General features: G+C 56.9%; 1 protein-coding gene across 4 annotated transcripts in view; it reads left to right on the top strand.

Annotated features, from left to right (window-relative positions):
* Positions 1 to 20,132, top strand: part of Zmiz1 (zinc finger MIZ-type containing 1) — a 191,988-nt gene that overhangs the window by 24,165 nt on the left and 147,691 nt on the right. For all 4 annotated transcript variants that reach the window (XM_004846386.4, XM_004846387.4, XM_004846383.4 and 1 more), the window contains exon 2: positions 14,483 to 14,601. The gene's annotated coding sequence lies outside the window, so the exon portion shown is untranslated. The remainder of the gene's footprint in view (positions 1 to 14,482; positions 14,602 to 20,132) is intronic.

Genomic DNA, 20,132 nt, shown 5'->3' with positions numbered 1-20,132 from the left:
GGCAACCTTGGAGTTCATGGGGGAAGAGGAGTTTGAGCGGGCCAGGCCCCAGGGGCGTTGGGAGGGCAGGTGGACGCTTTCTGGATGCAGTGTGGGGGGATGGTTAGTGCACACCCTGGAGCCAGACTGCTGGGCCCTCTATCTGAGCTCCCGTGAGGACCAACTGGACAACCTTGGGCTCACAGCTCAGCCTCTCCATGCCTCAGTTTCCCCACCTATTAAATCAGAGCAGGATCATCCAGACCACCTAATCAAGGGCCCTTGTGAGCATAATTGAATGAGTATTTGTTTGACCTGCAAACGCCTACTGCTGATGAGAACCACAGCTGGGATTGGGCCCAGGTGACCCCAAAGCCTGGGCTCTAGGTAGCTGCCCCATGGGCCTCTGGTGCCTGTGTGGAGGGAGCAGCCTGGGGTCGAGTGTGTGGGTGCCAGAAGCCCATTGCTCCTGAGGGCCCTCTGGGCACAGGAACCCCACCCTGCTCTGAGGAGGTGTCCTAGTCCCCTGCAGGTGGCCTTTGGGGAACTCCAGGGCCCACCCCTGGCTGCTGCTGATCTGTGTTTTGATTTTGGAGGAGGACAGCTTTCGAGGCCCCAGGGCCTCAGGAAAGAAGATCTTGTGAGCCCAAGGCATGAAAAAGCTGGGGGTCTGCTCCACAGCCAGCAAAGGGGTGCTGTGGCCAGCACAGGGGTGACCTCTGGGCCTCCCAGAGCCCCTTGGGTACCTTGGGACCCTCCTGCAGCTGTGCCTGGGACCAGCATTTGTTCTGGTCCTCCCTTCCCAGGTGACAGTGTGGCTTGGCTTGGAGGAAGTATCCCTTTTCCCCAGAGAGGCCCAGCCCCCCGTAAGAGTGGGGGCTGGGTGAGGCATGGTGGCAGCTGCTGCAGTGGAAGGGGTAGCTGGACTTCCACTTTGCTCCCTAAGGGGCAGGTCATGCAGGCAGGTCACCCTGTCACCCTGCATGTGTGATCTGAGCAGTCCTCAGCGCCTGAGTGTCACTTTCTTTGCTAGCAGAAAGATGGTCCCAGTGCTCACCTGGCTCTGGCTGTGGTGGGCCCTGGTGTGCAGGACACCTGCTGTTGAGTGCCATCCTATGCCAGCTCTGTGTGACTGGTTCTAGCCCAAACCAGGGAACAGGCTAGACCTGGAAGATCCTGTAGCAGGAGGTCTAGGGGCCGTGGATAGGAGCTCTCTGCCCAGGGGGAGCCCCAAGGGGTAGGGGTGGGGGCAGACTTTATATCGGCCTGCTTGAGAGGGGCATTCAGGGAAGGCTTCCCAGAAGAACTGGCCTTTGAGCTGCATCCTGAAAGATGGGTCAACACACCCTTAGCACAAAGGGGGAAATCCTGCAGGAGAGTGTGGAGGCAGGAACCAGGAGCTCTCAGGGACACCAAGGTCCTCAAATGCCAGCTGTGCCTAGAGTGCAAGGTCAGGGTGAGGGGTAGTGTCACAGATGTGACCTGGAGAGCCATTGTTGCAGTGGCTCTGAGCATGGGGCACTGGGCACTGTGATATCCCGAGGGTGTGGATTTGAGTTTGAGGAGGAGCCCTGAGCCCTTGGCATCTGCACAGAACTCGGCTGCTGGCTAACCGTGCAGATGCAGATGCTGTTAGAAAGCAGGCTAGGCGAAGAGATCAGGGCTGCCTTCAGGGAGGAGGACCCGGAGGGGCTGCAGAGTGGGGACCTGGCTGGAGCAGGTCAGCCAGCATCCGTGGGGCCCTTCCTGGGTGCTTGGGGTGAGGGGAGTAAGGTCTTGGCCCTAGGGAGCTTCAGACTGTGGGGCAGAGGGCTCTACTCACTCTGTTGGAGAGGGGGTCCTGAGGAAATCCCCGGGACAGGAAGTGAGGGAAGGGCCCGGGAGGCCGAGGGACAGCACAGAAGGTGGTCAGAGGCTCAGCTCATGGACTTTGTTCCTGTCTAGGGCAGCAAGTAGGACAGGTGTCTCAAGTCAGAGAAGAAAGGCCGGGATGATGGTGTCCCTGGAGCCAGGATCCTCAGCCACGAGGACACAAGGTGGGAGGGAGGTCTGCTTACTGCCCTGTGCCACCATCAGAAGGCCTGGGTTCTGCCCCAGGCCAGGGCAGGGCCTGTTTGCCCAGAGGGAGGGTCCTCTCCAGGCAGGTGACTGGCTCCAGCCCTCTGGTGTTAAAGTCCACCTGAGTGAAGCAGGGCGGGCGGCAGGTGGCCAGGGGAGGGCTGTTCTGGCAAAGGTGCCCTGCCATCCGCACCAAGATGGCCATGGGGCTCCCGGGCTCCCACGAGCTCCCCCATGCAGAGCATGTGATGGCAGCGGCAGCTGTCTGTCACCAGTGGCACTTACCACGACTCAGCTGGGCAGCTAAGGACCAGAGAGGGGTGTGGGCTTCACAGGTCACCCAGCAAGTGGACTTCTCTGCCTGGCGCCCAGCCTCCCTGTGCCCCTGAGGCTTCGGGGTAAACTGCCTAGGCCCCACAACTCTGGCCCCATCCCTGTCCCTCCTGCTCTTCCCCACAAGCTCCTGAGGAAGATGCATGGTCCTGTTTAGCTCTTCTCCTTCCTGCAACCAGGGCTATGGACCCCTCAAGTCCGGCCTCCCTCAAGTGCTGGCCCAGGGTTCCAGTCCATCGGAAGGCTAGGACCATATCTCAGGGAAGTCTCAGCCCCTCGGACAGAGGCAGAAGCCCCAGCTTGAGCAATGGGTAAACATGGTTATTTTTAGCCCTCGAAGGACTGTGGAGGCAGTAGCATGACCCGAATTTGGCTCAGCTGTGCCCCACCCCACCCAGAAAGGAGGCCCGTGCTGCCACAGCCTCCCTCCATCAGTTCCAGGACTGCCAGGAAAAGGAACTGGGCCGGGCCAGGCCAGGCCAGGCCGGACCTTGGTCTTAGCAAGGTCACCCAGGGCCTGCAGCTGAGGCTGGGCCAGGCATGGGGATAGGATGTGGTTTCTGCAGAGGCGACATTTCACATTGCAAGCAAAGTATTGGAGACGCACAATTTCACAATCTTTCCGAGGCTCCTTATTCAACTCCCCCTGGTGCCCTCTCTGGTGTGGCCAAAGACTTAGCCACTGCAGCTCCTGGGGAGGGCAGAAAGCCTGCATGCCACATGCACTGTGTGTCCCTGGGTCTCAGGGTCCTCATCTATGAAGTGGCATCATTCCCAACCTGGCTGGGTTTGGCAGGGAGCTAATGAGATCATGGCTATTCACTCACTTATTCATTCAGCAAACACTGCACATCAGTTTTGTGCCAGCTCCTGTTTTAGGCACTGGATATAAAGCAAAAAAGCAGTGTGACAAGGAGCTGACCTTCCTGGGCCAAAGTCATTGGGCAGAGGCCAGGGTAGGAGACCGAGGGACAGAATAAGTACTCAGGTAAGCAATAATTAGCTTGCAAGACTTGCAATGCGGGGATGAAATGGATGTTGTGCGACACAGTGATCGGGCAGTCGATCTGGAAGGGGCAGTGCCAGCCTGGGACACAGGTTTGTGATGTCTGTGCCCTCTGAGATGGGGGGGAGTCCAGGGGCTTGCCCAAACAAGTGGCAGTAGCCTCGGGGCTGGCCTGGGCTACATCCTTAGGCATCATAGAGAGCAGGAGGCAGGGACTTGCAGCCTGGATGCAGAGGGGCAAACGCTAGAGGCCCTAAAAGCCACCCCACCATGGATGTTGGGCTCTAGTCTGGTACAAACGGGTGTCACCAAAGCTTCCCACTGGGCAGGATGGACTTCCAGCTGCCAGCCTGGCACCCCAAGGAGTAGCTACACAGCTGAGAAGTTTCCACCCAGACCCTGCCATAGCACCGGCCAGTGTTGGGACCTTGTACCTACCCCCTCTCTCTGGGCCCTGAAATCTCCCAGGGGACCCCAGGCTGGAGTGGAAGGTCCTTGGGGACCCCCGGTGGACACTGTGGTGTGGTTACACAGCCTTGGCATTGGGAGGCTCAAGATCTGGAGGGCGGGCTGTGGAGTGCCCTGCAGGATGTGGAATGTGGCAAGGAGGCCACCAGCATGAAGGGGAGCACCAGAGGAGGCCTTGTGCCTCTGGGAAGGTCTCAGCATGCAAAAACCTCAGTTTTGCCATCTGTGAAATAGGGACAGCGAAATGTCCCTGCTTGGCCAGCTCAGCGCCCCGTGGCAGATTTTGGGGGTTGATTTCTCTCTCTGTCCTCCTCCACTCTACAGCTCGGCTCCAGATTTGTAGGGAGGACCCTTTTGGCCACTGAGACTTCCTGTGAGAACCAGGATCTTGTCCTGGGAGTCCTCCTGAGCCTCACTTGGAAGTGTGACCCTGGTGGCCTTGGGGCCTGGGTGCGGCTCTGAGCAGAGCCATGGGTACTGCTCCTGGGGGGCTATGGGGGGCTGGGTGTCACCCACGGGTGGTCTGAGCACTAAGAAGTCACAGGGCTCTTGCATTTCTCCAACAAGTGATGGGTTTCGACTTCCTGTCCACACTGACGTGGATGTTGTGTTGTTGCAGGGTGCGCGCACGTGTGTGTGTGTGTGTGTGTGTGTGTGTGTGTGTGTGTGTGTGTGTGACTGCTGTGAGTCTAGAGCTGTGGGGGAACGTGAGGAAAATAGCAGATGCTGTATCCAATTGCTACCAAACTGTCTTGAAATGCTATAAATATTTTCCAAAAAGACAAGCTTCCCCAGCCCAATGTGTTAGTTATCTCTTCCCTGAGAAGCTGATTCCTGAAAATTAAGACAAATAACCTCTTAAGTCACAGTTGTTAACCTCAGGTGTAAAGACTGTTACCGCACCAGCCTTGGGTCAGAGGGGCTCTGCTCTCCTGAGTGACTCCCTGTGGCACAGATGAGGTGGCGCCAGTGGAGAGGACAGACCCTGGTCACAAGCCCAGCCCCACCACTCACTGCTCTGTGACCTCAGGACAGCGTCCTCACTTCTCTGAGCCTCCTCTGTGAGAGACAGCGAGAGAGTGTCATCTGGCACTTCTCTGGTGCTTCCCTGTGCCGTGTTAATCAGGATGAGAAACCTCTGTCCCCTCTCCTTTCTGACCCTCTGTGGGTGTCAGGGAAAGTCTCCAGGGCTCACACATTTCCTGGGGTCCCCTCAACATGATGGCTGAGCTGGTAGGGGCTCAGAGCCCCAAGAAGGCAGCCACAGTGCTGCTGTTTATTCTCTACACTTCTGTTTTTGTTTAACTTTTACATCGTGTGGTCAAAGTATATGGTGAATGTTTAAAATTTTTTTTTTTTTTTGGTACCGGGGATCAAACTCAGGACCTTAGGCTTGTGAGGCAAGTGGAAGAACCACTGAGCTAAATCCCTGGCCCTGAATATTTAAATTTTAAAAATATTATTATAGTGAAAGACATATTGCCATGAATCCCCTTCAAAATGCTCCCTCTTGCTTCCAACACGCTTATCCCATCGTCCTTGCCACTTTCTGAAGCTGTTATGGAAGTCCTCTTTCATGAGTGTCTTTACAGGGTGGGATCAAAACAGTGAATGCTGCTGCCCAGTGCCATCCAACGGAAAGGCAGGCTCATAAAAACATTACAGTGTGTCCTCGTCCACCTTATTCACCGGATCTGGCACAGTGCCACTGCTGGCTCTTCCCCAAAGTCAAAATGACCATGAAAAGTAGATGTTTTGATTTGATTCAGGACATTGAGGCGGCTAGAACAGTGCAAGTAAAGAGAGAGAGAGAAAAGTAATTCTGAGGCCACACAAGCCGTGCAAGCACCCGGGATGGATTGGTGATGCCTGCCACGGTGTGAGAAGGAAGCTGGGTGGTACAGGAGCAGTCATTTGTCACCCCGGCACCCTCCAGGCCTGCAGTGTGATCAGCGAGTGCTCAAGCCCAGAAGCCCCCCTGGGGATTTAGCAGGTGCATCTTTGTGCATCAGGCAGGGGACTGTTCCCCCACTGTGCCTCAGAGAGCCAGCACCCGGCCCTGCGCTGAGAAAGCCTGTGTGTGGCCCAACTCTAGCCAACCCAGAGCTGGACGCATGTCACCAGAAGCAACAACAGTGACTCCACAACCAGAGAAGCACCACAGCGGAAGGAGCTGGGTGCAGCCTGGCCTGCTTTGCATGTGAAACAGCCTCACTCACAGGATCCTTTTGGGTGGCAGTGTGCCCAGATTTCCCAGGACAGTCTTGGGTTCTCTCCTGTGGTTCTCCATGATCCCCTCCAGGGCAGGCACCGGGCTCTGGGTTGGACATTTGCCCTGTCTGTTCAGCCATCAGCATAGAGCCCTTGCATCACTTTGGGGGCACTGCTCAGCCATTGCCTTCACATCTGACCAGTGGACAGGGAGGAAACAGCGGCCTAACATTGGCAAGTGACTTGCTTAAGATCACACAGCAGGTTATTGTGGAGACCTGTTCTGGAGGACTGACACCCATGTCCTGGCCACTTCAGCTTCCATTCACAAAGACAGCTCCAGAGGCGTTGTGCCTCCTGGTATTTAAACTTCATTCATTCATTCATTCATTCATTCAGAGTCTTTGTGGCCTAATGGGTGAGAACTCTGATTTTCAAATGGCTTGATTTTTATTTCAGCCACTTTCTGGCTGTGTGACTTTGGACAACTTCCTCTAATCTCTCTGTGTGTTTCCTCATCAACGAAACGGGTATAAGTACAGCATCAGGCTGTTGTGGGGATCCTGGGGTTCACGCATGTGGCTCAGGCATTGGTCTCCCTTCATGGGTGAGTTAGAGACCATGTGTTCAGGTGGGCAAGGAGGTCAGGGGTCCCTGGCCCCCGCCTGGTGGCAGGAGAGGGGACAGTGCCCAGTGGGCCACTGTGGAGGAGGCACTGGAAAGGTTCAGCCTGCTGAGGCTGAGCAGGGCTGTGGGGGCAGGGTGGGCACTAAGGAGAGGGGCAGGGAATGGCTTGGGCCAGCTCCATCCCAGGGGCTGGCACGGAGCAGTTCCCAAGGCTTCTCAGGACAGATGGTGGTACCCACTCTCTCCCGAGGGCTCCTGGCAGCTGAGGTCCTGGGCACGGAGGTCAGTGGGTTCCCAGAAACTGTCCAGTGTTCACTGTCTGATGAGCCAGCTCCCAGTCTGTCTGTCCTGACTGCATCTGTCTGTGCCTTGCACACAGCCTGTTCCCAGGGCACCATCACTGCGGATCTGCTACCTAGACCCACCCCAGAGCCATGGCTCCCACTTATTTTAATCACCCTCCTGCACCGGTGCCTCAGGATGGCTGTAACCTTCGTAGTCACAGTTAATCTCTATTGCAGGGAATCTTTTCCTGAGGCAGTGGAGTCCTCAGGACCAACAGCTCTGAGAGGTCCTGTTCCAGCCTCCACCTATCCGACAGAGCAGGGAAGCAGGACCAGGTGAAGGCAGGGGATCCCCAGGTGGAGCTGTTGTGGGTCTCCTGCTCATAAGCACGTCTGGGGACCGAAAGTGGACTGTCCACTCCCTCCCATGTGCCTAGGCCTGGGGCGCTGGTGGCTGGGGGAAGCTGAGGGTGGCAGGGTAGTGCTAGGTTGGGGGTCCCTGGGGGTTCCTGGCTGAGTGTGGGAGAAGAAAACAGAATAAGGAAGAAAGGCTGTTTAGGCAAGGATGGGAGGGCCTGAGGGGCCACTTGAAAGTGAGGGCAGGAGGTGGCCCTGGATGACAGGAATGCCAAATATCAGTGTCTTCCTCTCCCCCTGCCCTCCATGCCGATGAGGGCTAGGGCCTGATGCTGGCTGCTTCTCCAAGGAACTGTGATTTAAATGCGTGTGGCAGGTGGCTTCCTGATTTATGGGGTGGCTGTGGACCGGCTGGCGAGTCCAGCATGGTGGTCATGAGGGCTCCTCACAGCCTGCACGTGGCTACAGCCCGCCTGCTCCCACACCCATCTCCTAGGCCCAGCTTCTGCCTGGCCGTCATGCCCGAGTGTCCCAGTGGGCACGTGTGGGACCGTGGGACCCTCAGTGTTTGCACCAGAGGGCATACTGCTCCAGCCCGAATGCCTGCTTGGGTCCAGAACGTGAAGTTCCCATCCTGGCAGGGGCCGCACTGCAGCATGGATCTCCGGGCACCCTAGCAAGGGCAGGGAAAAGACAGTTCATAGCCGTACAAGGCTGGAGGAAGTCTGGGGTCGAGGTGGGCACAGGCGGGCAGGCCAGACCAGAGCCAGCCCCTGTGAACAAGGAGGTGATAGCTCGGAAGGAGCACATTCGAGGAGGGCACAGTGTGTGGGCAAAGCTTGGAATCCTTCCTGGGGAGGGTGTCCCCTCTCCCATAGGACATCTCGGCTGCTCTGGCTCCAGTGTCCGGCTCTCGGAGCTTCAGTGGCTGTGGGGTGAAGCAGATGGCCAGCTAGGGCATGGCAGGGGAGCCTTCAGGCCTGTGCTGAGGGAGACCAGGTGGCCCACACAGGCTGGAACTTGAGAGCTTGGCACCTGCTTCTCAGAGCTCTCAACTCGAAGTCAGTGATTCACTCGTGGTCAAGTTTTGTTGGCATTTGGCTGGAAATTCCTAATCCTCCCCCTTCCCTGGCCGTGGGGCCTCTAAGACCACAGGCTCCTTTACACTTGGCTGACAGCGTTTCACCCACTGTCCAGGGAGTGATTCTTAAAATGATAGCAGGACATTCACAAGGCTGAGGCAGGAGGATGGCCTGGATTACATAAGTTGGTTCAAGCCCAGGCTGAACTACACAGTGAGATCCTCTCTGGGAAGGAAAAAAAAACCCCAAAATAAATAAATAAGTGAGTGGCGGGCTAGGTGTTGGGCAGGTAGTTTGAGTGTAGTGAAATTAGAGACTCCCTCTGACCTTGGGTATCAAGTGCTGATCAAGGGAACCCCCTTTGCATTCACTGTGTCTCCCATTTAGTTTGGAATAGATGTGGCCACAGTGGGTCTAGTATAACGTGGAAAGTGTGTGATAGCTTTGGAAGGCAATGTGGAGCTTGACCCAGAGAAGGACTTGGCTGGTAGTGAAAGCAATGGCATATGCAAAGGCCCTGGGGCATGAAAGTGCAGGGGATTTAGCAGTGGGGAGTCAGCACTAGTAATGGAGCAGGGACAGGTGTGTTTGATTTGGGTTGCAAAGTCCTTTGCCTCTTGTGGTCTTGGTTCTGCTGCTCAGCTGGCTAACATAGGCCCCAGCTCTGCCAGGGCCCAGCACCTGTGTGGACTCTGGACTGGAGAGAAGGAGTCATGTGTAGCAACCCAGGCAAGGGGCAGCAGGGACCCAGGGGAGTCACAAGCCATTCAGGAAGCAGGCCAATGACATCGCACCAAGGCCTGGAGCAAGCAGAGCAGAGGTGCTGGGACGGCTTCAGGAACAACGTGTCCCTGGCAGGCTCTGAGGACAGACAGCCCAGGAGGTTGGCATGGTCACAGGAGCCATGGAGCCTTAAGAAGCCCACTGTGTATCTGCCACTGAGGCCCACAAAAGGAAAGTTGGTGCTGAGGCTGGGCACAACTGGGGACCCTGGGTTGTGGACCCCTCTCTCCAGCCACTGCCCACCACACAGCTCCTGGGCAACCAGCAGCGTGGGGCAGCCTGATCCTCAAGGCCGGACCGGACCGCTGGGAGTCTAGGGAGAGGGCTCCTTCCCATCGCTTGCAACTTTGCAGATTTAACATCTCCTGGTGACGTCCCGAGCGGTGGTGGGAAACAGCCGCTCTCTCCAGAATGTTTCCCTGTGACAGCAGCTTCCTCTGGCGAGGTTGCAATCCACACTTGGCAGGGCCTCTCCTCCTCTGGCTCCAGCAAGTGAGAGCCCCTGAAAGGCATTCAAGAATGCAGAGCCCGAGGTGCGCTGTGCCGGGCAGGGAGAAGGTAGCAGTGCCTGGCCTCTTTGTTCTCACTCTGGCCATGGCCTCAGAGCCTCAGATGGCCTCTGAGTGTGGACAGTCCCCGAGCGTCAAGGCGGGGGGTATCAGGTGTCGGCCGGCTCCCACAGCCCTGGTGCCTCGGTCCTTGGCACGGTCGGCGGCAGGAGGGAGCCTGGCTCCCGAGGTGGCTCGGCCAGGCTTGTCTGTGCACAGAGGGGTGGAGCCTTGTCCCTTGCAGCCCCTGGGGCCTGCGTCACACTGGCTTAGGTGTCTTGAGTCAGAGCCAGGAAATGGATCTGCCATGTGGAGGTGGAGGTGCTGCTGCCCCAGGCAGTCCACAGCTCGGGGTGCTGGCCTCGTGTGTCCCTCCCTTGGCCTGGCCTGGATCTGATTGTTGCTGCAGGTCACGGGCTGCATTGCTCTCCACTGGCTCTACCTAGGTCTCCCTCCCTGCTTGCCAGGAGCTGCTGTCCAGGATGGGCAGGGCTGTGACCGGAGGGGCACTAGCCCCCGCCCTGCTCTCTGGGTAGTTTTCTGGCCCCCATCCACGAATTCACCCAGGAATCACTTCTTCGCCGGTCATGCTTGGCAGCTCTCCTCTGGCCCAGGCGGACCCCTTTTCCTGAGCCACCTCTCTGTGGACCTCTCTAATGGCTCTAACGCATCCTCACTCTTTCCTGCAAAGGGCCCCCCTCTGCCTGCCTGGGAGGAGACCTGCGGGCTCCATTATCTGTGCCTCCTGCAGGCTGATGTATAGTAGGTGCCTAATAAAAGCAGGCTGGATTTAATTAAGGGGGTTCCTGAAGGTAGCCTTGAAGTGTCTCCCTTGGTTAAGGATGTGGCAAAGAGGGGAGGCGGAGCTCGCAGTGGAGAGCTGACCTCCTACTCCGCCTTGCCCCTGGAAAAGGGTCTTCGTGGGGGCAGGAGCGGCCCCTCCCCACCTTCAGCCAGCCAGTCTGCCACATGCCTTTGCCTTCCTTGCTGGCAGGAGCTGGCCCCAGAAAACACCCCAGTGGAAACTGCATGAATGATTGATAAGAGCTGAGAGCTGTTTAATTTTTTCCCCCTGTTTAATGGCTATCAATAATTTAATACGCTCTCTGTATGTTTTTAAGAAATAGCACCCATTTTGCCGTCTCCGGTTTAGCGGGCTAAATGATTTAAGTGTTGGAAATGTGCTCTGAGGACAGAGGCTGAGGGAGTCGGGGAGCGAAGGAGGCTGGGGGCGGATTGCACAGCCAGCCACAGCATCTTGGCCTGGGTGAGTGTGATCGCGCACGTGTGTGCGTGCGTGTGTGTGTGTGTGTGTGTGTGTGACAGAGAGAGAGAGAGAGAAAGGAGAGAAAGGAGAGAGAGAGAGAGAGAGAGAGAGAGAGAGAGAGAGAGAGAGAGAGAGAGAGAGAGAGAGAGAGAGAGAGAGAGAGAAAGGAGGGAGGGAAAGGAGGGGAAGGGAGGGCTATAAGAGCCAGTGCCTCTGTGCTAAGAGCGAGATAATTGCTTTCCGGGGCCTCCTGAGCAGCAGCTGAGCAGCTGTCGTCCCCTCCCACAATGCTGAGCTTTTCTGGATGGCTCTGGGGGAATCCTGGGGCCTAGGAAGGAGCTAGGCTGCTGTCACCGTGGGCTGAGAAGCCCCTACCCTGACATCTCTGTCCCCCTCCCCAGCTTTTAAATCATTTTTATTTTAATGATGTGGGGAGGCCAGTGACTTCCAGATGGGGTTTGGGTGTGGGGGGGACTTAGAATCACTAATCTCTGGGCCCAGTGGGACCTGGAAGGTCATTGCCAGGGTCCCCCAAACCTTCAGATGCGGAGGATCACCTGGGAAGACTTGTTAACAATTTAAATTTCTGAGCTGTCTTCCAGACCCACAGACTTCATTCGAAGGTGGAGGGTGGGCTGGGCCACCGTGTGCTTAACCATTAGCCCAGGTGATGCTTATTAGGAGTGCAGCTCCCTCCTGATGCCCACAGCCTCACAGCATCCACAGCCCCATGTGTGGCCACTTCTCTGCTTGCATACCTCTGGGGACAGGACGATCACCCCTCCCACCATAAGGCATCAAGCGCTCCATTCCAGAGATCCTTCTGAAGTTGGGCTGTGACCTGCTCAGCTGTCCTGTGTGCCCGTGGTCACCTCTCTAGGGACCTGACCACTCTGGCTTTGTGCCTCTGTGCTGGGCAGGGAGCTTCCTTTCTTAACAAAGGGTGCCTAAGGCCAGGCACAGGTGACAGGTGCCATGGACCAACGTGGCCATGTCAACCTGCTCCTGGCTGGCACCTTTGCTGGCACAGCAGGGTCCCTGAGAAAGCTAGGAAGAGGCCCTGGGGCACAAAACTGGCTTGGCCTATTGAGGCTCAGTCCCCACCATAGGAAAGTAAGGACCCAGCAGAGACTGTAAACAGATTGCTCAGATGGCTGGGGGAGCCAGCTGGGGGGTGTTGCTCTGTCCAGTGCTGATTTGTGACTCCCCTTGGGATTGTCAGGCCCCTGTGTCCCCAATCCCCCAGAAACTTTTCTGGTCAACACAGGCTGGGGGTCTCAACCTTGGGGGAGAGGATGTGGGGTGCTTGGAGAGTTCCCCGGGGCTGGGGAACCAGAAGAACCAGACAGAACCGCACCCTCAGGCAGGCCCAGCCCCGCACAAGCTGGGGCAGTCAGGGAGGGCTTCCTGGAGGAGGGGCTGCTTGACCAGGCCAGGGCTGGACCTGCCACTTTTGGATGGAGGGCCTCGAGATTTGTTTGCTTTTCACTACTACTAGAATGTTACATTTGTGCAGAGAAGTGTCAAGTCCTTTATGCAGCGTGGCTTGACAAATTGTCTGGAAGTGAGAATGCTTGTGTGAGACACCACAGTCTCCTGTGCTGTCCAGGAGTAGAACATCCAGCCCCCCCGGCAGTCCCCGTGTGCCTCCAGGGACCTGCCCCTTGCGGAGAGGCCTGTCCCGCCTTCCAGCAGCCTGCTTTCGCCATGTGTCTCTGCCTCCAAACCACACCAGAGCCGCCTAAAACAATCACCGCTTAGAAACTCACTATCCAGTGGTGTGGTTGGGCTGTCCCCTCCTCATGCCCCTCAGCTCCTGTGGCGCTGGTCACCTGGACTGTCAGCTGCACCTGAAGGTCAAAGATGGTGTTCATCACCCCGATAGTGGTGCTGCTGTTGGCTGGGACTCAGTTTACCTCCCATAAATTAGACTGGCTTCCTCCTGTGGCCGAATTCCAAGAGTCAATCTCAGAAGCAGCAGGACCCTTGAGGCCTCATCTGTATATCTCACACGGTGTCACTTTCCTTGCATCTGATTGGTTAAAACTAGTCTCAAGACACACCCAGATTTAGCAGGCGGAGGGCAGACTCTGCCTCTTGGTGGGAGGAGCTGTGGAGGTGCTGTGGCCCTGTTTAGCTGGCTACTGGCTTGGACTTGTTCTGACTCTCTTGACCTTGATGCTAATGGATCTCGAAAGTGTGCTCTCCACTGCGTCTGGCTTCTAAGATCAGGTGCTTGTGAGATGTATTTGTTCTGGTTGTAGCTGCACCCTGCTCATTCCCAACACCGTGGGCTAACTCATTGTGTGGGTACACCAGCTTACCCACTCCATGGTCTGTGGCCATGTGAGAAGACCCCGTTTTTGTTTTTGTTTTTGTTTGTTTGTTTGTTGGGGACAAGGTCTTGCTTGTAGCCCAGTGAACTTGCCACGATCCTCCTGCCTCAGCCTCTGAGGTGTTGGGATAGCAGGCCTGCGCTGCTACACCTGCTCAGTTTGGGACTGTAACACAGAGTACTGCTGGGACTCTTCCAGGACCTGTATCAGCTGAGACCCTGTGGGGGCTCCCAGTGATGTCCCCTCTGCCACCCAAGCCTCAGACCTCCTTGCTGGGGCAGCAGGACCCTAAAACCAGACAGCTCTCACCCGAGTGTCATCCTTCTTCCTGCACCTTTTTCCACTACAGGGACCTCTCTCATTGCCTTCTGTCACCCCAGAACTACGTCCATGGCTGGGGGCCCCACACCAGCGAGGGGAGCCGGGTGTCTGTGCACACAGGTGTCATAGGGAGATCACAGCAGCAGTGAGACCTGGCCTTGCCTCTCCCACTTGCTGGGGCACCGTGGGAGGGGCCCTTCTGCCATCAGGCCCTCCGTCCCCCCGCTTGTGAAACGAGAGTGTCTGTCCTCTCACCGGGCTGACCCTGAGGCCTGCACTCTAGCAGCAAGAAGGACACAGTGCTTTGGAGGCCTCCATGGCTTCTGGATTTAAAAGCTCCTGGGGCTGTTGGGGCTCAGTATCCCAGGCGCGTTTGCCATTTTCTTGCAAATAAAAAGTGTGTTTGGGACAGGTAGGGACAGAGGCTTCATTTGGGTGGGATGGCAGCCTCTTTTATCAGACTTAGAAGCATTTGAGCTGGGGCCAAGGGGCCTTGGAAACAGAGAGGTGGGGTCAAAAGAGTCATGGTCAGGGACCCAGCCCGTGCCAAGGCTGAGGTCAGGAGGCAGGGCCGATGGGGCACCATAGTGGGTGTAGTGCCATCTGCTGCTGTCCCATGGCACTTCGGAGGTCACCAGGGCTGGTACCAGGGCCTGGAAGGGATGTTCAGGAGGCAGGAGGGCAGGTTCCTGTTGGGTGGGCCAGCTCAGTTGTCCAGATGCCCAGAGGGACCTGGGCTGGTGGCACCTGGAGGTTAGTGGAGGGGAGGGGCTGCCCTCCGGTCAGAGTCTGGAACTCATGGTCCCCTCCTCTCTCCTGCAGGGCCTGCAGCAACTGGGCTCAGATATAGTGGGGCTGGAGCCACCTCCTCCTTCCCCACTGCCTCCCTTTCCGGACATCTCAGCAGCCTGAGCCCTGGTTGGCCCCCAGAATCTTAACAGGTAAGGAGACAGTGCATGCCTGCTGGCTGGGTGGGCAGATACTGGGCACAGAAAGGGTCGCTTTGCAGTAGGCGCTTCTTCCTTGGCCTTCCGGACGGAATACTGGAAGGGTCAGGCCCTGGCCTGGGACTTGGACGTTTGTTTTATTCTGTTGCCAACTCCCAGTATAGTTTGGAGGAGCCCAGTTCTTCTGCTGTTGAGAACCTTGGTTTTCTAATCTAGTACACAGAAGTAATATTAGTAGTGATAATAATAATGACAACATAACACCCAGCCAGGCATAGTCCACACCTGTAATCCCAGCACTTGGGAGGCTGAGGCAGGAGCACCTCGTGGGCTACATAGTGAGGTCAAGGCCAGCCTGGACTAGTGAGACCCTGTCTGAAAAAAAAAAAAAAAACAAAACCCCCCAACATTATGGGCATTCACTGTGTTCTAAGCACTGTGCTAAGTACTGCATAGTTATAACTTCTTAATCACCAAGGCTGTAGTAGCTGTAGTTATCACAAAGCACAAGTGACAAAACTGAGCCTCATGTCGGGAGGTGACTTCCCCGAGCTCACGTACCTAGCCAGGCCTGGGGCTGTCCTTGCCAAGCCTCCTCCGCAGCTTCTCCTTGGGGATGGAGATTGGAGTGGTCATGAGTGTCCCGTCCTGGTGCAAGGTAAAGGAGCAACCTTTCCCAGGGCACATGCTGGTTGGTCTGGACACATGACTTGTTTCCAAGTCCCTCGGAGGTGGCGCCCTCTAGAGAAGGGGTTTGTTGCTTGCTGGATGAGGGTCTGTCCAGCTTTGCCTGCCTCCTTCAGTTTCCCAAGTGCCTTTCGCTGTCTGCTGGCCCCGTACCAGGTACCATAAGGCAGGGGAGAGGGACCGGTCTGACTCTGCTCTGTGGAAAAGCACAAGCGCCTCAAGCCCTGTGATGGGGTGGACGACTCCTCTGGAGAGAATTCCAGGGAGGTGACCCCAAAGTGAAGAGCATTGTGAGGAGACAGGCGCAATGAGCACGTGGGGAAGCCTCCCTGGCAGATGGGGGAGTTGGCAAGGGCTTGTGATGGGCCACAGATGCCAGGCTGGACATTGGATCCCAGGGGTAGTAGGGAGCCATTGAGGTTTCTAAGTCAGGCAATGCTCTCGAAGATGTGCTCGAGCCAGATCCTGTGGCTGCTGGGAAAGGCCACTGGAAGTAGGGGCACTTGTGGGCTGTCCCCTAGCACAGGGGACTAGGGAGGCGGGGAAGGCCACAGGTGAGAGGTCCAAGAGATAGGAAGGGAGGGATGTTGATGGATTTTCAGCTGGCTGGTGCCAGAATGTGTAGGGAGGAAAGCTGCTACCATGTCAGGTGGGGCTGATGTTGGAATTCTGAGTACTGGGTCTGGGATCCAGGAGGGCTTCTTAGAGGAGTTGGAACAGGTCATGGACCAGAAAGTCTGAGAGGGCCAAGACGTTCCTAGGGAAGAGAATGAATTGGGTGGCACTATATTGACACATTGGCCTGTTCTCACTTAAAGTCTAGATACATAGCATTCAGGAGGCTGAGGCAGGGCAATCACTACAAGTTTGAGGCCAGCCTGGGCTATGTAGGGAGTTCAAAGCCAGCCTGGAATACATAGCAAGACCCTGTCTCAAAAAACCAAACCAAAAAAAAGTCTAGACACATATATATCCTCACCTACGCACCCTGAGGCCTCTAATGTATAGACATAGCTGAGCCCACACACAGTGAGGATGCACAGATGTGCAGACACATACACGAATGGTCACGTGTGCACAGACATGCAGATGCGTGCTGTTGCATACATATGTGGACAGATGTCAGTCGTGCAGGTTACATGTGTGCAAACACACATGTACATGCATGCTTACAGATGCACAAAGTGAACTGCACATGGGAATGCAGGTGCATGTGCTCACAGACACATGGACTCACATGCACACACGCGCATGCAGGGGATGTGTTCCAGGGAGCGGGAGCAGGTCGAGGTCCCAGTTTGTCACCTGTAGCTTCTAGCAGCCCCCAGGGCCCCAGGCCACTCTGGGCCCAGCCAAGCCCTAGCTCTGTGGGAGCTACTGAGGGCAGCCATGTGCCTGGCCATGCATATACCCTTGCCCTCCCTGGGCACTGGCTTCCTCCCCTGCAGACCTTGGAAAGCTTCCTGGAAGCTTTCTGGTGCCCTTGAGCCATTCTTCTCATGAAAAATGGGTCACGGGTGGAAGGGTGCTGTGGAACTGCTAAGGGTGTCAGAGGCTCTTTCCCTTCGCTAAGTCCTCTGGAAACTCCATCCAGGCCTCTGGGGCCTGGCACCCCATCGGCCTCCCCAAGTCGGGGGAGTCTGTGTCATCTCTGTCCCTTCTGCTCACTGCTGTACCCAGGTTGGCTCCTTGGGGCTCCATGACCCCCACCTTTGGAACCCCCATCTCTTTGGGCTGCCATGTTGCCTATAAACTCCCTGAATTCCCCAAGAGGGAAATCTTAATGCACCATTCCAAGTGGGGAAACCGAGGCACGTGAGCACGGGGAGGTTCCCAAGGCCACCTACTTGGTGGTTCAGAGCTGGACTGTAGGCTGTCAGTGTTTGTGCTGTTTAAGCACAAACCAGTGCTTAAACTCAGTGACCTCCCTCGAAATTAGGTGACTGGGTGCCCACCTTGTGGATGAGGAGGCTGAGGGACAGAGCGGTGCTTCACAGCCAGGGCGTAGTAGGGCCAGGATTGGTGCCTCTGAACTATGCTCCACCCTGAGATTTGTTCCCCTCCCTCCTTCCTGCGAAGGCCTTCAAATGGGAGGGGTCCCTAAAGAAGCCCCTGCAGTTGTTGGGGCTCAGACCTGGCCCAGGATCCCAGGCACGTTAGCCATTCTCTTGTGAATAAAAAGGTGTTCTGGGGACAGGTGGGACAGAGGCTTTGGTTATGTTCCAGCCTCCCTGCCTGTCCCTGTCTGCTTGCCAGCCCTGTGTCTGTGTACCTCGGTGGCCTGGCGTTTTGTTCTTTTCCAAATCCACCAGGCTGGATGGGGGTTGGGGGGCTGGGAGTCTGGTGGACACCTAGGAGAGGGCATCACGTCTGGATGTGACAGGCTGTTCTTTATGAAAGGTTATCACACTAGGCATGGTGTTGCAGCCCTGTAATCCCAGCACTCAGAAGGCCAAGGCAGGAGGATCGCAAGTATGAGGCCGCTGGTGCTGTATTCTGTGTTCAGCATCCGCGCAGGCTACATAGCGAGACATTATCTCAAAAAAAAACCACTTTAGATGGGCAAATGAGAGCACACTGCCACGATTAAGGGTGCAGGCTCGGCCTGGCTTTAGGGTGTTTCCAGTGCTGGCACTCCTTTCTTTGTGGCTTCAGATGAGTGATTTAACCTCTGCAAAGTTGAGACTGCTGGAGGTCACAGATGGAAGTGCAGGCTGGGACTGACCCCAGACTGTGGGTACATGGGTGGGGGTCTTGGGGCAGAGGCGTGGCTGGTGAGGTCTTTTAGGAAAAGACACCAGAGAACAGGGCTGGGTTGGGGTGCATCTAGGGTACCCAGGAGAGGACCCAGCCACTGCTCAGCACTGGTACAGCCCCGGGGCTGGCTCTGCACTGCAGCCCGGCCCCCTGTCAGCTGTCAGGAAGAGCAGCTGGGGAGGGGCTGGCTGCAAAGGCCCTGCTCAGCCGGGCTCCCAGCGCCCAGCGCCCCCCCGCTTGCCGTGGGTGTGCGGGACTGGGATTCCAGGCGCAAGTGGGGAGCCTGTCAGTCTGCAAGCCAGCTGAGAATGCACAGCCTGCCCCCCACACCTCGCGCCCTGCCCACCCTGCCACCCCACCCCAGCCTGGGGCTGGAAATAGTCCCAGGCCTGCTTCTCATTCCTGCCCAGAGGGGATCATCAGGCAGGCCCGGAACTGGCCTTTTGTGTCACCACGGACCTGCTATGTGACCTTAGATAAATTGCAGAGCCTGTCTGAGCTGCTATTTGTTAGTCTGTAAGCCAGCGGTTGGCACAAGTCAGGTAGTCACAAAGTACACTATTCAAGGACAGGGAGGGACAACCCAGTGATGCTGGGATTATCCTATCATGCAGGTGTGGAAACTTGGAACAGAGAGCTTAGGACACTTAGCTAGGGTCACAGAGCTGTTGGTGGTGTGGATTTGGGCCCAGTTTTATCTGCGGCCATACTGAGTTTTCCCTGTGACGTCAGACTGCCTGGCATAGGCTCTGGTGTGCCACTGGTGACCCCTTCGCCCATCAGTAGGTAGGTAGCTCAGCCCTGTGCGGGTGCAGGTGTGCTGCACCTCATGGTCATTGAGGAATGGGGAGAGCCCAACCCCACTGGGCCAAGGTCACAGAGCGCAGGGGGATGGCAGCCTAGGTACTCTGCAAGGAGGAGGCAGATGCATTCCTGGGGTGTCCTGGGGTCTCTGCACTCAGCTCCTGAGGGCCTTGAAGGCTGGGCACAGAGCCGAGCCTGAATTCTGCAGGGTGGGAAGTGGGCTGGCTGTCTTGGTGCTGGGAGGACTCACCTCGGCCTACACCTGGGCAGGGTACGGCAGGGCCTGTAATCCTAGCATTTGGGAGGCTGAGGTAGGAGGAACACTGAGTGCATAAGTAGCCCTCGGGTTGCAAGCCCAGAGGCCGGGGCTGACATCACACCTCACGTCCAGGCCTGGTTTGAGAGCTTACAGGTGCAAGGGGTGGGGAAGGACAGTGGACTTGGGAAATGAAGGACGAGCTATGTCCCTCAGCCCCCAGGGCCAAGCTCAGCAGATGGCCGCAAGATAACATCCACACTAGCTAGGACAAGGGGGGACACTGCTGGGCCAGGGGGTCAGGGAGGGCTGCCTGGAGGAGGTGGGACTGAGGCTGGGCCTTGTGAATGAGCCAGGCAGTGGTGAGCTGAGCCTCAGGCCCCAAGCCGAGAGCAGGGCAGCCAGCTGCATAGACAAGCGGTGAAGGAAAGGAGGTTGGAGATGCCCCCTGGAGGCCAGACAGTGTCAGAAAAAGGAAGTTTCTACCTTGTTTCTTCTGTGCCCCATGTCCCTGAGCAGATCACGGCCCCACTTTCCTGCCTGTTTCCCTCAGATCTCACTGAGCTGCAGGCACCTGGGAGTCACAGCGGGGCAGCACTTTGGTAAGGGGTCTGCCTTTGGGCAGGCGTGAGGCTGAGGCCTTCTCTGGCTGGGAAGAGTTGCCCTGAGACCCTTGGGGTTGCCAGCTTGGGCTGCCTGGGAGGATAGACTTAGGTCCCTGCTGCAGACCCACCTGTGGGCCAGGAACTCGGCCTTCCTGTGAGCCGAGATAGGATCGGGTGGCTCCCCACAGGTGCTGCGGTGCAGACCCAGATGCAGACACGTGCCACTGCCGGGCCTGCAGTCTGCCCAGTGCCCGCTGGACCTATCCCGAGGCTTTGCTGAGCCTCCAGTAACCCATGATGGTCTCCTTGTATTCCTCTCCTATCAGCAGAGTGCAACCACTGGCTCCTGGACTCCATGCACCCGGGGCAGTGTGCCCAGCAGCCAACTCAGGCTGCCCAGTTCCTGCTCAGGAAGC

This window comes from Heterocephalus glaber, unplaced genomic scaffold, assembly GCF_053883595.1.
Source record: "Heterocephalus glaber isolate CG9 unplaced genomic scaffold, H.glaber_assembly_v1.0 deba00001497, whole genome shotgun sequence".
NCBI lineage: Eukaryota > Metazoa > Chordata > Mammalia > Rodentia > Bathyergidae > Heterocephalus > Heterocephalus glaber.
This window is presented reverse-complemented; position numbering and strand designations above follow the sequence as displayed.